This window comes from Ursus arctos, unplaced genomic scaffold (assembly GCF_023065955.2).
Source record: "Ursus arctos isolate Adak ecotype North America unplaced genomic scaffold, UrsArc2.0 scaffold_21, whole genome shotgun sequence".
Taxonomy (NCBI): domain Eukaryota; kingdom Metazoa; phylum Chordata; class Mammalia; order Carnivora; family Ursidae; genus Ursus; species Ursus arctos.
The window spans coordinates 44183750-44197712 of NW_026622886.1; the positions used below are offsets into that span (position 1 = coordinate 44183750).

Below are 13963 nucleotides of genomic sequence, written 5' to 3' on the forward strand. Positions count from 1 at the left end.
AATCTGAAGCCAACTCCGTGCTCATCATGGAGCTGACCCACGGCTCAATCCCACCACCATGAGATCATGACCTGTGCTGAAACCAAGAGCTGAAGGCTTAACCAACTGAGCCACCCAGGGGCCCCCAAGTAGCAAAATACTTCAAGGCCTTCAGGACACTTGGGCTGATTGAGATCAATAAGAGAACCTGTTTTTGATAGAGTAAAAGAAATATGTTCATCTCTAATTATAGTTTTTTTTTTTAAAGATTTTATTTATTTGAGAGAGAACACGAGCAGGGGGGAGGGGCAGACAGGGGGGAGGGAGAATGAGAAGCAGGCTCCCCACTGAGCAGGGAGCCTGATGCTGGGCTCCATCCTAGGACCGCTGGGATCAGGACCTGAGCCAAAGGCAGACGCTTAACCGACTGAGCCACCCAGGTGCCCCTCCAATTACAGTTTCAAGCTCCCATCAGCCAACTCTGTCAGAGGGAGGCCGTGAAGTGTCATCTTCTTTTGTAATTTCACTGTCATCAATAATTCTCTTCAGTTCCTCCATTATATTCTTGTGCAAGTAAGCTTCCTTTCTGGTCATGACACCACTTCTGTAACGGCTGTTGTTGGTGTATCTAAGCTTTCTGTCCAGAAACTCCTGTCCAGACTTGCCCTTGTGCCCAACTTCGTAGCACAGGTAGAAATCACTGGCCATAGCCATTTCTGTTCCCTCTTTTTGTGTCTACAATTTAAATCACCCATTTATTTTACCTTTTTTGTTTTACTTTACTTTAGGTTTGCCTTTCAAGTAGCACATAGTTCGTTTTTACTTTTTAACTAGTATTTGCCTTTCATCATCTAAGCCTTTTAGCATGTGGTATATAATTTCTATGTGTAGTCTTCTGCTATCTTGCTTTTTATCTTTTGTTTAACTGTGTTCTTTCTTTTGTTTTTGATCTTTGCTATATAGATTTTATTTTTTTTTATTTTTATAAAGATTTTATTTATTTATTTGACAGAGAGAGAGAGACAGCCAGCAAGAGAGGGAACACAGGCAGGGGGAGTGGGAGAGGAAGAAGCAGGCTCCCAGCAGAGGAGCCTGATGTGGGGCTCGATCCCAGAACGCCGGGATCAGGCCCTGAGCCTAAGGCAGACGCTTAACGACTGAGCCACCCAGGTGCCCCTGCTATATAGATTTTCTTTAATTTGCTTTTATCTTTTCCAATGTTTTGGAAGACATTCTGTAACTGTTTTAATTTTATAATAGTTTTTGCAAATTTTGTTTTTAGTGAAAGGAATTTTTAGCCTACATTTCTACAGTTATCAAAGTAAAAAAAATAAAAGACATAGTTCGCTCTTTTTTCTTCCTAATTTTTGTAAGAATAACCTGAGTTTAGACTCAGATGCCATTGAATGACTGATTTGACATTGTACATTCTATTTTTCTGTACGTGGCAGTGGTAGAAGGTATTATTGTTTACCAATATTTGTATCCCTTCCTCAGAGGAGAATATATATTCTTGGCCTGTTGATTGACTTCAGGTGTGAATAGAATTTGCTTGGGCTGATAAAACTTTGAGCAGAAGCATCGTGCGGGACTTCCAGGCAGAAGCTTAGCAGGCAGCATGTGCCCTGCCATTCTCTTTCCTCTGTCACCATCACTGGCATGTTCTGGATGGTTTCTTTTTCCTCATCCTGGGTGGGGCTGGACTGAGGGCGACTATTATGCAGGGCCCCACTGTTGATCAGCTGAGGACATATGCTGTTGTGAGAAAAGCTAACCTCAGATGTTATAGGCCACTAAGAGTTTAGGATTGTTTGTTACCTCAGCATTACTTAGCTTCTCCTAACTGATACAATGATGTTTGGAGAAGTGTCTGACAAGAGCTTGGGAGCTTATTTGCCTTAAGAAAATTAATCTAGTAAAATCTATCCACAATGTGGTGATTTGTCTGTTTTGGTAGTCAAGCAAGTGATTGTAAACGTCTTCTGGAATATCCAAGCACTGTCTGGGGCAAAGCAGTTCTGCTTCACAGGATTAGTGGTCTCCTTAAGAGACACAGGTAGAGAGGCCCTTGAGAACAAAGTATTCAATAGTGAAGAGTTTTGTCCTTATGCTGAAGGCAGCAGGAGTCTGGTGGATGGTCTTAAGCACTCATTTATTCATTCAACAAGTACGTATTGGCCAATGACTCAGTGTTCATCACTATTTTTAGTGATGGCACCAGCTGTGAGCAAAATGAGTTCCTGCTCAAAGGGACCTTCCTTGTGTTTAGATGACAGGCCACGTTCTAGACACCGGGGTAACACAAGCATAGCCAACTCACTAGTTTCTGACAGGACTATTCTTGTTTATTGCCTTAAAATTTACTATGAGAAAGTTTTGATCAACAGTTGGTGGTGTAATCCATCCCGCGAGTATGTATGGGTACGGAACTATGTGCAAGATATGTAACAGCCTAAAAAAACAACATCTGAGTGATTTGGGCCAATTTTCCAGTTTAAACTAAAAATATTATAGGCTTGAAATGTATCTTGTGATTAAAATAAATGTTGATGAAAGGAATTTAAATAATCTTTGTAATAGATTTTGTGCTCTTTGCTCTGACATGGTAGCGGCCTAAGTTAGCAAAAAGAAAAAAATGCTAGGACTACAGAAATGGAGTTGTCCAAAGAAAATCTGAAAATTTTGGAATAAACCAATACTGCCAAGATGAATTATTCTAAAAGGCAGAAAGGAAACTGCATTTAAAGAAAGTGAACAGAGGAGGGAGCTGCAGATAGAATTTTAACTATATGAACGCAACTCTTTTTGTATTTGAGATTTCTGACAGATTCTAGTATAAATGATCACATTCATTAAAAAATTGTATTACACATAAAAATGACATGTTTCTGGATCTGTGAATTGGTAGTGTTTGTTTGGGGGAAAAGCATGCCACAGGTTTAATTCTAGATTTGTGATTAAAGATATTTGCATTCAGAAATGTTTCTTACATGGGGAAACCATGTTTTCAAGGTTACTCCAATCTGGAGGGCAAAACTGAATAATAATAACACTTTAAAAAGAAGAAATATTGGGGCGCCTGGGTGGCACAGCGGTTAAGCGTCTGCCTTCGGCTCAGGGCGTGATCCCGGCGTTATGGGATCGAGCCCCACGTCAGGCTCCTCCGCTATGAGCCTGCTTCTTCCTCTCCCACTTCCCCTGCTTGTGTTCCCTCTCTCGCTGGCTGTCTCTCTCTCTGTCAAATAAATAAATAAAACCTTTAAAAAAAATAAAAAGAAGAAAGCTTTCTCTGGCTTTGCCGCCATCCAGCCTGCATGGACACTTATCTCTGAGCAGTGGCTTAGATGTGATATGCTATGATATTCATCTGCCTCCTCTTTCACTGGTTTGCTGCTGATGCCTTCTGTGTGCAGCACCTAGGCAAGGCCCAGTGCTACGGGTTCTGGGAGAGGTCTACACTGATACTGCTCTCGTTGACTCTCCAAAATATTGTCACCAATGCCATTTTTCCAAGCTCCTTTATCCTCTACTCATTTTTCATCCTAAATAGATCTCTTTAGTCTTATTTCCATCAGGCTTCAAGCTATGCTCAGTCTTGCTTAAAACCCAGAATAAAGGCAGTTTAGAATCAAGCTTGAATCTAAAAAACTTTTAGGGCAATTGTATTGTTATCCCTTGCAAAAGTCAGAGATAGAGGAGGGAGACCTGAATTGGTGAGTATATCTGAGACAATGTCTAGTCTGAACTTGCTCATGGAAATAAGGATACACGTATTTCCAGTCATTATTCCTCAAATAACCTATTTATAATTTTTCTCATCATTCAAATACATAAACAGAACGGTGTTATGTTTTTTCTGGTCTCAGACCAATTCTAGTCTATGTCTGTGAACAAGTTTAATTTGGAAATACTTACCTCTAGAGGTAACTTACGCTCTTTGGAATGTATATAAAATCCTTTCTTTTTTTCTCTTTCATCAAACAATTGTCCATGTGTCTCTCACATTTCTGCATGTCTTGTGAGCAAAGGCATTGGCCATCTTTGTTCTGGGCTTTGTTTCAAGCAAAAAGCCATGGGAGACGGAGATAGTGTCTTCTCCTAGAACCAAAACAGGGTTGCTCACTGTCCAGTGTCAGCAGGATAATGATTCAGCTTGGGGCAAGGAGTTCAGACAGGCTTGCCACCCAGTATCAAAGGTCTCTCTGCTTGACCCAAACATGCTGCATGTGCAGCATCCACGTGCAGCCCCTACTGCCATGCGTGCACCTAAATTTTGAGTATGCTGGTGGATCATGCCTGGTTGTATGCATTTGTCCAACCTCATCAACACTTAAAATGAATGCATTTGATTGCATATAGATTGTACCTGAATAAAATTGATTTGAAAAAATGTAGCATCCAGAACAGAAAAGAACTGAACACAGTGCATTAGTTGTTAACTCATTTGCATGAAGGAGAGCTGGGCTGTTCTCTACTTTGTTGTACGCTCTATTGAGTTTCCATGAATTTTATTGCTAAAGTATGCAAAAATCTTTATTGGGCAATCACAATGTGCAGAGTACTGTGCTATGAGTGATACGAATGAAAAGTAGATAGAGAAGGTGTCTGCCTTTCAAAATATCCTCAAATAACCAAAACAGAAACAGTACGAATAGGTCATATGGAAATAGAATAGACAATAGGCACTATACTTTTCTGCCTCACCTATGAAGTTACGAACACTCTGAATATCAGCAGCAGGTTATTGGGAAATACAAATTACTTTTTTTTTAAAAAAAGATTTTATTTCTGAATAATCACTACACCCAGCGTAGGGCTCGAAATCACAATCCTGAGATGAAGAGTTGCATGTTCCACTGGCTGAGCCAGCCAGGCCCCCCAATACAAGCTACTTTTTAAGAGATTGATTATAATAGTTCAAATACTTGCATGTAAGCAGTTTGAAATTAGAGCAAGTAACAGAAAGTGTAAGCTTGTAGGATGATCTGGTTTATAAGGTGTTTGAGCCATGATCCCTTTCAGGGGAAAAAAAATGTGAGATTCTGTTACCGTGAATACTTTTAACTACATTCAACCAACATTATTCATATGATGTGGGCTTTGGGTCCATGAGTAATAGCTGACATTACCTCTTGTACCCAAAACACATATTACGTATGTTTTACTAAACGTACGTTTTGTGCTGGAAAATAGACGCTGTCACTGGAGCAAAGGGAACTTGCTGTGAACGTCAGAGGAGCGATTCACATCAGAATTCCCCACAGGAAGAAAATGGAGGGTTAAATCTTCTGCAGGATTTCTTCTGCCGATGTTGCCTTCTTAGGAAGCAATGTTGATAGCCATCTGTTTCGCATTAGGATACATATGAATCTTGAGATGTTGAAAGTTTTTACAGTTAAATTTTATTTTGTTTCTTGAGCAGATTTGTAAACTGGCAAATTCCCCTATTGTTGGCAGTGAGATGACTTGAACGAGAATCAAAATCGGTGATTTTTCTGAAGAAGAAATGAAAAATACTTCATAGAAGTTGTAAAACGTTGAGATATAATTGGCACGTACCATTGTATTAGTTTTAGGTGTACAACATAATGGCTCGATATATGTGTATATTGCAAAATGATTACCTGAAGAAGTTTAGTTAACGTCCATCACCACACGTAGTTACACTTTTTTCCTATGATGATAATTTTTAGATCTACTCTCTTAGCAACTTTGAAATATACAACACAGTATTGTTAACTATAGCCACCATGCTGTGCATTACATCTCTAGGCCTTATTTATCTGGAACTTTGTATCTTTTGGCCACCTTCATCCATATCCCTCACCTCCCACCCCCCATTTCTGGCAACCACTAATCTGTTCTCCGTATCAATGAGCAGCTGCCACTGCTTCTTTTTTTTGAGATTCCACATAAAAGTGAGATCATACAGTATTTGTCTTTCTCTGTCTGACTTATTTCACTTAGTGTAATGCCTTCAAGTTCCATCTATGTTGTTGAAAATGGCAGGATTTCCTTCTTTCTTATGGCAGAATAATACCCCGCTATATTATTGTGCCCTGTTCGTGGGACTATAAATTTGAGTAGCCACTAAAGAAAACAGTATGGAGGTTCCTCAAAAACTTAAAACGAACTACCATATGATCTAGCAATTTTACTTCTGGTATTTATCCAAAAGAAAGAAAATAACTAATTCGAAAGAGATATCTGCACCTCCCCCCCCCCCATGTTCACTGTAGTATTACTGACGTTAGCCAAGACATGGAGAAAAACTAAGCATTCATCAACAGATGAATGGACAAAAAAAAGTATGTATATACACATACACACACAGAGACACAAAAATTCACTTTACTCTGATTGTCACACATAGTCACACACGGTCAAACACATAATGCCTTATCCAGAATAATGACCCTGTAATAATAATTTGCATATGACCAAAGTAGTTTCTATATTTTTTGATAAAAGACATTGGATAAGAAAATATAAATACATTTATTGCTTGGCAATGATTATAAGATTTAACAAATAAATTATATCTTTCAGGGATTTGAAGTGGACATTTGTGAATAGAGAGATTTGTTTTTTCTCTTGGTCTTTGAGTGCTGTAAGAAGAAGGTACTCTAGCTGGAAAGCCTCAAACATGTGTGATTGTGGTTGGCAGAATTGTGGCCCCTAAGAAGATTCATAGTCCCTAATCCCTGGAACTATGACTGTATTACCTTACATGGCAAAAGGGAACTTTGCATATATAATTAAGGTTACTAATCATTTTATTTTAAAAAGGGACATTCTTGATTTTCTAGGTAGATCCACCATAAATACAGGAGCCCTTAGTCCAGAAGAAGACAGAAGAGGAAGTCAGAGATGCAAGAGAAGTCAGATTGATTTGAAACTCTGGAAGGATTTGGAGTGCTGTTGCTGGCTTTGAAGGAGGGGGCACAAGACAAAGACAGTGGGCACCCTCTAGAAGTTGTGAATGACGCCGGCCTGGCAACCAGTAAGGAAATGTGGACAATTGTGTCAGCACCCTAAAGGAGCCTGGACATGGATTCTCCCTCACAGTCTCCAGAAAAGAGTCCACCCCAGCCAGCATCTTGATGAGACTTTAACTTAAGGATGCATCTGAGCCCCCCCTGGAATTCTGACCTCCTAACTGTGAGGTAATAAAAGGGTGTTGTTTTAACTCACTAAATTTGTGGTAATTTGTTACAGCAGCAATGGGAAACAAATACACTAGCCATGGGTGGAGTTTGGAAAGATGGCCGCTGGAGATGTCATGACTAAGCTGCCTCCTAAGAACGAATGGGTTTAAGAGAAGAGAGAGCTGGAGTACTGGGGGTATTCCTTTGGCAGTGTGTCGGTGGCAGAAGATGGAGACAATTTTGAGTCTATAGCTCTGTGTATCTACTCAAATCACTTGCCAGTGCTGCTCCTTGGACTCACGCTTAATCCTTAGTTTTCGGGGGTGCCTGGCTGGCTTAGTCGGCTAAGCGTCTACCTTAGGCTCAGGTTGTCATCTTGGGGTCCTGGGATCGAGCCCAGTGTCGGGCTCCTCACTCACTGGTGTGCCCTTGATTCTCCCTCTGCCCCTCCCCCGCTCATGCTCTCTCTCTCAAATAATAAATAAAATCTTAAAAAAAATTAAACCTTAGTTTTCAATAAAGAAGTAGTTAAAAAAACCAAGCTTTTTCACAAAAATTTGCATAGGACCCTGAGCTATCCATGCTACTTTTTTGTTTTGTTTTTTATTTTTTATTTTTTTAAAGATTTATTTGTTTATCTTAGAGAGAGAGAAAAAGAGTCTTAAGCAGATACTGTGCTGAGCTCGGAGCCTGACCCCCACAGGGCTTGATCTCATGATCCGGAGATCACGACCTGAGCCAAAACCAAGAGTCTGACCCATTGCGCCACCCAGGCGCCCCTATTTTGTTTTGTTTTTATAGCACATGTATCAGCCTTTATTTAGCAAAACTGAGTTAAAAGTTATGTTCCTTACAGGAAGGTTTCTACTGACACAAGCTGACCCTCAGTGTGCAGAGCAGCCTGGGCAATGAAAAAGCCACTTCAGAGAAGCCTCAGTGGAGAAACATGTTTCTAGACTTCCCATTGAATCCATGGTGATCTCAGTAGCTTTAGAATTATAGTATTTTTGTGTTGCTGATCTTTTTTTAAAAAATTTATTTATTTTAGAGATAGAGAGCATGGGGGAGGGGCAAAGAGAGATGGAGAGAGAGAAGCCAATCAGACTCCCCGCTGAGCATGGAGCCTGATGGGGGGCTGGATCTCATGACCCTGAGATCATGACCTGAGCCGAAACCAAGAGTAGGACACTTAACGGACTGAACCCCCCAGGCACTCTATGTCCCTGACTTTTACTTAAGTTATATAATTTTCTCGGATAAACTGAAATTACTGAGCAAGATGGTATCACAATCTGTATCTCCAAACCTTAAAATATATGACCTGAGTGTAGATTGGGGTTCATGCCCTATTCACATTAAAAGGTGTTGGAATCCAGCATTAGTTAAAAATTTAAATTTTGAAGCAATTACATATTTTGGTCTAAAGGGGCTTCTTTTGATTCAAAATCTTGTATTCCCCAAGGTAATATAACTTAGCTTAATGCTATGTATATGTTGAACTTGGGGCTATAGAAATTTCTTTTACCAGAGTAAGAGGCATTAAATAGATATTGAAAAAGCCCCACAAAGTCCTGTGAAAAAGATCTCTAAGTTACATAATGACTTCTGTGAAAATCTGGAAATGATTCATGAAATCTTGGCTAGGTTGTGAGTTTATGTATGTAAACTTTCCTAATTCTTATTTTACCGTTGAAGGTTGCTTCTGCCAAAAGTTGCAAAATAAAAATTGTTTATGTGGACTAAGGAGTGTTCTAAAAATGTTGTTTCAAGTAGGAGATTTGGGATTACTGGGGTGATTCCAGGAAAGAGGGGAACAGGGTAGAGATGCATCAGAAAAGTGGGGACATGAAGAAAGCATGGGGTATCTGGGAAGCAGGGAGCAAGCATCCTGACTGCATGGCAAAGCTTGCTTTGAAAGAAATGAAAGCTATTACTGGGGCCAGTTAGATTGTTAGTTATAGGGTTCAGTGCAGGAAACAGAAGCCACCCTAGATAATCAAAGCAGTAAGGAATTTAACGCAGGGAATTAGGCACTTCCAAAATTTTTAGAAGAGACAAAGAGAAGATAGTAGGCTGGGTCTCCAAGAATGCCTTTAGAATTACAGAGAACTGACCTACAGAGGAGCTACCACCATGAGGCCCCATAAAGGCTATGCCGAAGTTAAGATTGTCACCTCTAATGCTGTGCTTTTGCCTCTGGACACCTAGGAAATAAAAAAAATGGATACCCATAGCTATGCATAGCTTCTACCTTTAGGGATCCAGCTCAAGATGTTGCTGCCTCTGCCAAATTGCCTTTAAATAGCCAGGAATCTGAAATAGTCATTTCCAAGGTAGTATTTGCTGGCAGACTGCCAAGAATTGACTGGATGCTGACCTCCGATTGGTTTCTGCCCTTCAAATCTTGCCCACTGGCATAGCTTGCATACAGAGCCTTAGGTCTAAGGGAGTCAGCAACAATTTCAGTTTTCTGGCTTCTCCAACTACAAGACAAGTGGATAAGACTTCCATACATTCTCAACTTCATGGAAGGCTGGGACCACAAAACTAAGGAATTTAACTCAATCTTAGAAAGAAAAATAGCTCCCATATATTGAGGGCTTACCATATTTCATGAATACTTCAAACCACTTTTATATGTAGTATCTTGTTCAATTTTCTCAATAACCCTATGAGAACTTATCCTGTATTTACACAGGAGGAAACTGAGGCACTGAGAAGTTAAATTACTTGACAAGGGTCACAGAGCCAGAAGTTGGAATTCATGAGTGATGTTCTTCGGTATCATGTGATATTGCTTCTTGAAGACATAATCAAGACATAATCAATTAACACCTGGAGGTGTTAATGCCTTAAATAAGTATTGAGCATGAATAGTAGTTTTCAAGGTGAGAAAGATAGGGAGAAGCTTTTTAGGGAAAGCTGTGGAGATACGATAGAGCATGACTCATTCGATAAATTGCAAGTGGTTTTGTTCAGTTGTTGTGTATGGCATGGGATAAAGGAGCAAAAGAAGGCATTACAGAGGCAAGTGTGGAATAGATACTAATAGGTCTCTGAATTCTGCTAAGACATTTGAATTTAACTGATTGGATTTTCATTTTTGAAAGATTGATATAATTACACCATGGAATATGAGTTAGATGGGGGCAAGACAGTAGTTGTTTAGGAACTGATATCGTCTGGATGAGAAATGAAGAGAAGGGTGGGAGAGCGAGAGGACACAAGGAAAATGTAGGTAGTAGGATCACAGCTACATAGCAACCAATGGGAGGTAGAGGAAAGAGTGTGGGACTATCCCCAGATTTCTCGTTCCAGTATCATTCATTCAGTCATGGAGGGGAAGGGAGAGTGTTCCATTTTGGGCATACTGAAATCGAAGTACCTGTGGGATATGAATCGACATGGTTGGTAGACTCCTGACTCCAGTCACTGGAAGTGAAGAGTAGAACCAGAAACATTCTGACTGTAAAAGCCTCTGCTCTGAAATCTCTAAGGAATTTGCGGCTTAAGGAGAGGTTATTGGGTTAATGCTGTTAGGCCTCACTTAGACACCTTTTCTCATTGTGGACAAAGGGAGATATTCATCATTCCTCTGGAGAGCTATAAAGACTAACTACAGTCATTATTTTTTAGTTGATGAGGGATGTGTGCCTTACATTCTTGGGAAACTTTCTCTATATTCTTTTGCTTGACTGAGAACTGTCCTCTAGTAATGGACTTGGAGCAGCCATCCTGACTGCCACTCATAGGGTTTTCTAAAAGAAGAGAATTTCTCCCCACCCACCTCCATTGCCATAAAACAGGATTAGGATGGTAAGTACCTAGAGTTTTGTTGACCACTGTAGAAATTAGGAAGAATTTGCATTTAGCTGCTGGTAATAGAGAACTGATTATAGTAACGTAAACCCATGAATATTTCTTCTTTCATATAAAAAAGTCCAGAAATTGATATTCTAGTGCTGGTGAGGCAGCTTCCTGAAGTCTTCAAGGACCCCACTTTCTTTGACTATTTTCAACCCACATTGCACATGGCTTTCTTCTATAAAATAGATTTATGGTCCAGCTAGCCCTTGGATCTTGAGTCATTTTATCTACATTTCCAGGAAGAAGGAACAGTAGAGGGGCCAAAAAGGGTCTATCCAATAACCTCTGTTTACATGTCACTGGCCAAATTGGGTCACACACACAAACCAACCAGCTACAAAGAAGGCTGGGAAATGTAGTCTTTTAATTAGGCCCATTATTATTCTGAATAAAATCAGAAAAAAGTGAGAATGGATATTGGGTAGATAACCAGCAGTCTGATACAAACTGATCCCAAGGATCAGTGGTCCTTGCAGTTAGGCGTTGATGAATCAGAGATTGAGAAAGACTGAGAAAACAAGAAGTGTGAATTTTGAACAAAATATAAGCAATAATTTTCTTGCGTTTGATAACTCCTTTGCAACTAAAAATTAGATTTTTAACCCAAGGGTCTGTGGACCCATGTCCACAAATGGGCTTTACAGGTTTTTTAAAAGTCTTGGAATTTTTTGGAAATTTCTGTCTATAGCAAGTAATTTTCTAGGGAAAGAGTTCATAATGTTTCTCAGATTCACAAAACCATCAGTGCATGCTGAAAGGGTAGAACAGCTGTCCTAGAACATAAAATCCAAGCAACTGGAAAATTCCTTCATACTTGGATCCAAAAATATTTTCTCCTGTCCCATCTTCTCATGTCAATGATTCAGCACACAGAAAAGAATCCATTTTGATTATGGACTATACATTCAGTTCTCTCACAGTCTAAAATTCCTTCTGCCAATTTCCCAGTTAGTGAATGCCTACTTAAGCCCGGGAAAACAGTCAAAATAAATATCATCTCTCCTGGAAAACCTTCCTTAACTCCATACATAGAATTGTTTTCTCTTCTGGGATTTTATAGTAGTGATAATGCCTAAGATAACAACTTTAGAAATAAGGCTGCCACCACCTAGAAAGCTAGATGGAGAAGGTATGGGGTTAGATATGGAACAGATGGAAATCAAAGGAATTATGGGTGCAGAATATGATTTATCACTGGGGGTATGGGATTCTGGCTGCTAAGAGAAATGGGAATGAGTATGGCTTACATGTTGAAAACTGCCAGTCTGACAAATTTTTAATGCCATATGGACATTCTCTTTCTTTTTCTTTTTTTTTCAGATTTTATTTATTTGAGAGAGAGAGAGCGTGAGCTGGAGGAGAGGGAGAGAGAATCCGATGCAGACTCTGCACTGAGTGCACAGCCCGATGCAGGGCTCAATCCCGTGACCAAGAGATCATGACCTGAGCTGAAACCAAAAGTCAGCCACCCAACCAACCGAGTCACCTGATGCTCCCATTCTCTTCTTTTTAAACCATTTGTTGAGGTATAATTGACATGCAAAAAGCTGTACTTAATGTATACTGGGCCTCATTCTTTCCCTTCCTTCCTTCCTTCTTCCCTTCCCCCTTTCTTTTCTTTCTTTCTTTCTTTCTTTCTTTCTTTCTTTCTTTCTTTCTTTCTTTCTTTCTTTTCTCTTTTCTTTTCTTTTCTTTTCTTTTCTTTTCTTTTCTTTTCTTTTCTTTCTTCTTTCTTCTTTCTTCTTTCTTTCCTCCAGTATACAGGGCATTCTTGATCCATTCTACCAAGATCTTATATTTGAAATAATGAAAAATAATAATATTATCTTTTATGCATATGCATGGTTCAATTCTATTTACTAAAACTGTAATTATGTTCAAGATTCTCTTCTAAACACCACAAGAGAGACAAAGATCATGAAATATACAAAAATACTTTCTAAAGACGCTTAGAGTGTGATGGAGAACTTTGAACAAGTATGTAGCTATAATACCAGAGAGAATGTGATGAACAGTAGGAGAAATTCCAAATAAAGTAAAGTAAGATTGTAATAGGAAAAGACTTCATATTTCAGGGAGGGGAATCATGAAATTTTTATGAAGGAAATAATAAGTGAGATAGGCTTTCAAGAAGCAGCCAGATTTCCAGGGGTATAATACTGCAGAAGGTGATCCAGAGTAAGCATGAGTAGAGATAGAAAATGGGTTTTTAAAATGAACCAGCTTGATTGAACTACAGGGTTTGGGTGGAAGAAGAGTGGAGCGAAGCCTTGAAATTTGATTGAGTCATATTTTGGAGGAACTTGAATAGTAAGACTGACGAGTTTGTGCATAACCTGAGAAGTTGCAATTAAAAAAAAAGTAGCTGGCATTTGTCTTTGATTTTGGCAGCCTAGTAGTTGGACCCTTTTCTCTTTGGGGAATTCTCTTCCTTATGGATCTGAGTGAAGGGCAAAGACTTAGAGCTCATATAAATGTTAAATATTTGCTTTTCCAGTCTTTCTTAAAGTGCAGGCAGTTATGTGACCCAGACTACTGCACGATATCAGACCTTGTCTCAGAAAATAGTGCCATAGGAAAGAAGGGTCAGGAGCTCTCTTTCATCAGGCAGAAGCAGTAGCAAGGCTGCGAGAAATGGCAGTGGCAGTGAACGAAGTGCAAATGAGCTTCCGGTGCAGAAGCTGGAGTGGTGTGAAGGCAGTAGCTTGGGGTTGGGGTGGCTCTGCGGTTTCCTGCTCAGACAGCTCCGTGGAGGTTGTGCTTTGCTGTTTGCAGCTTTGCTTCAAGTCCTCTTAATGTTTCAGTCAACTCACCAAAGTTCTTTACAAATATTTCATTATAGAAAATTTCAAACACACAAGAATAGAGATCAGATTCAGGCTTGATTTTTGGCAAGAATACTTTATAGGTGGTATTCCAATCACAACAAATCAGGAAGCATAAAATGATCAGTTGTTTCTTTTTTTGTT

General features: G+C 39.6%; 1 protein-coding gene across 3 annotated transcripts in view; it reads right to left on the bottom strand.

Moving 5' to 3' along the window:
* RXYLT1 (ribitol xylosyltransferase 1) overlaps positions 1-13963 on the bottom strand; it is a 261051-nt gene that overhangs the window by 22455 nt on the left and 224633 nt on the right. For all 3 annotated transcript variants that reach the window (XM_026500117.4, XM_044384645.3, XM_044384643.3), the window contains 2 exons: positions 5154-5474; positions 3895-4077 (listed from right to left, as the gene is read on the bottom strand). The gene's annotated coding sequence lies outside the window, so the exon portion shown is untranslated. The remainder of the gene's footprint in view (positions 1-3894; positions 4078-5153; positions 5475-13963) is intronic.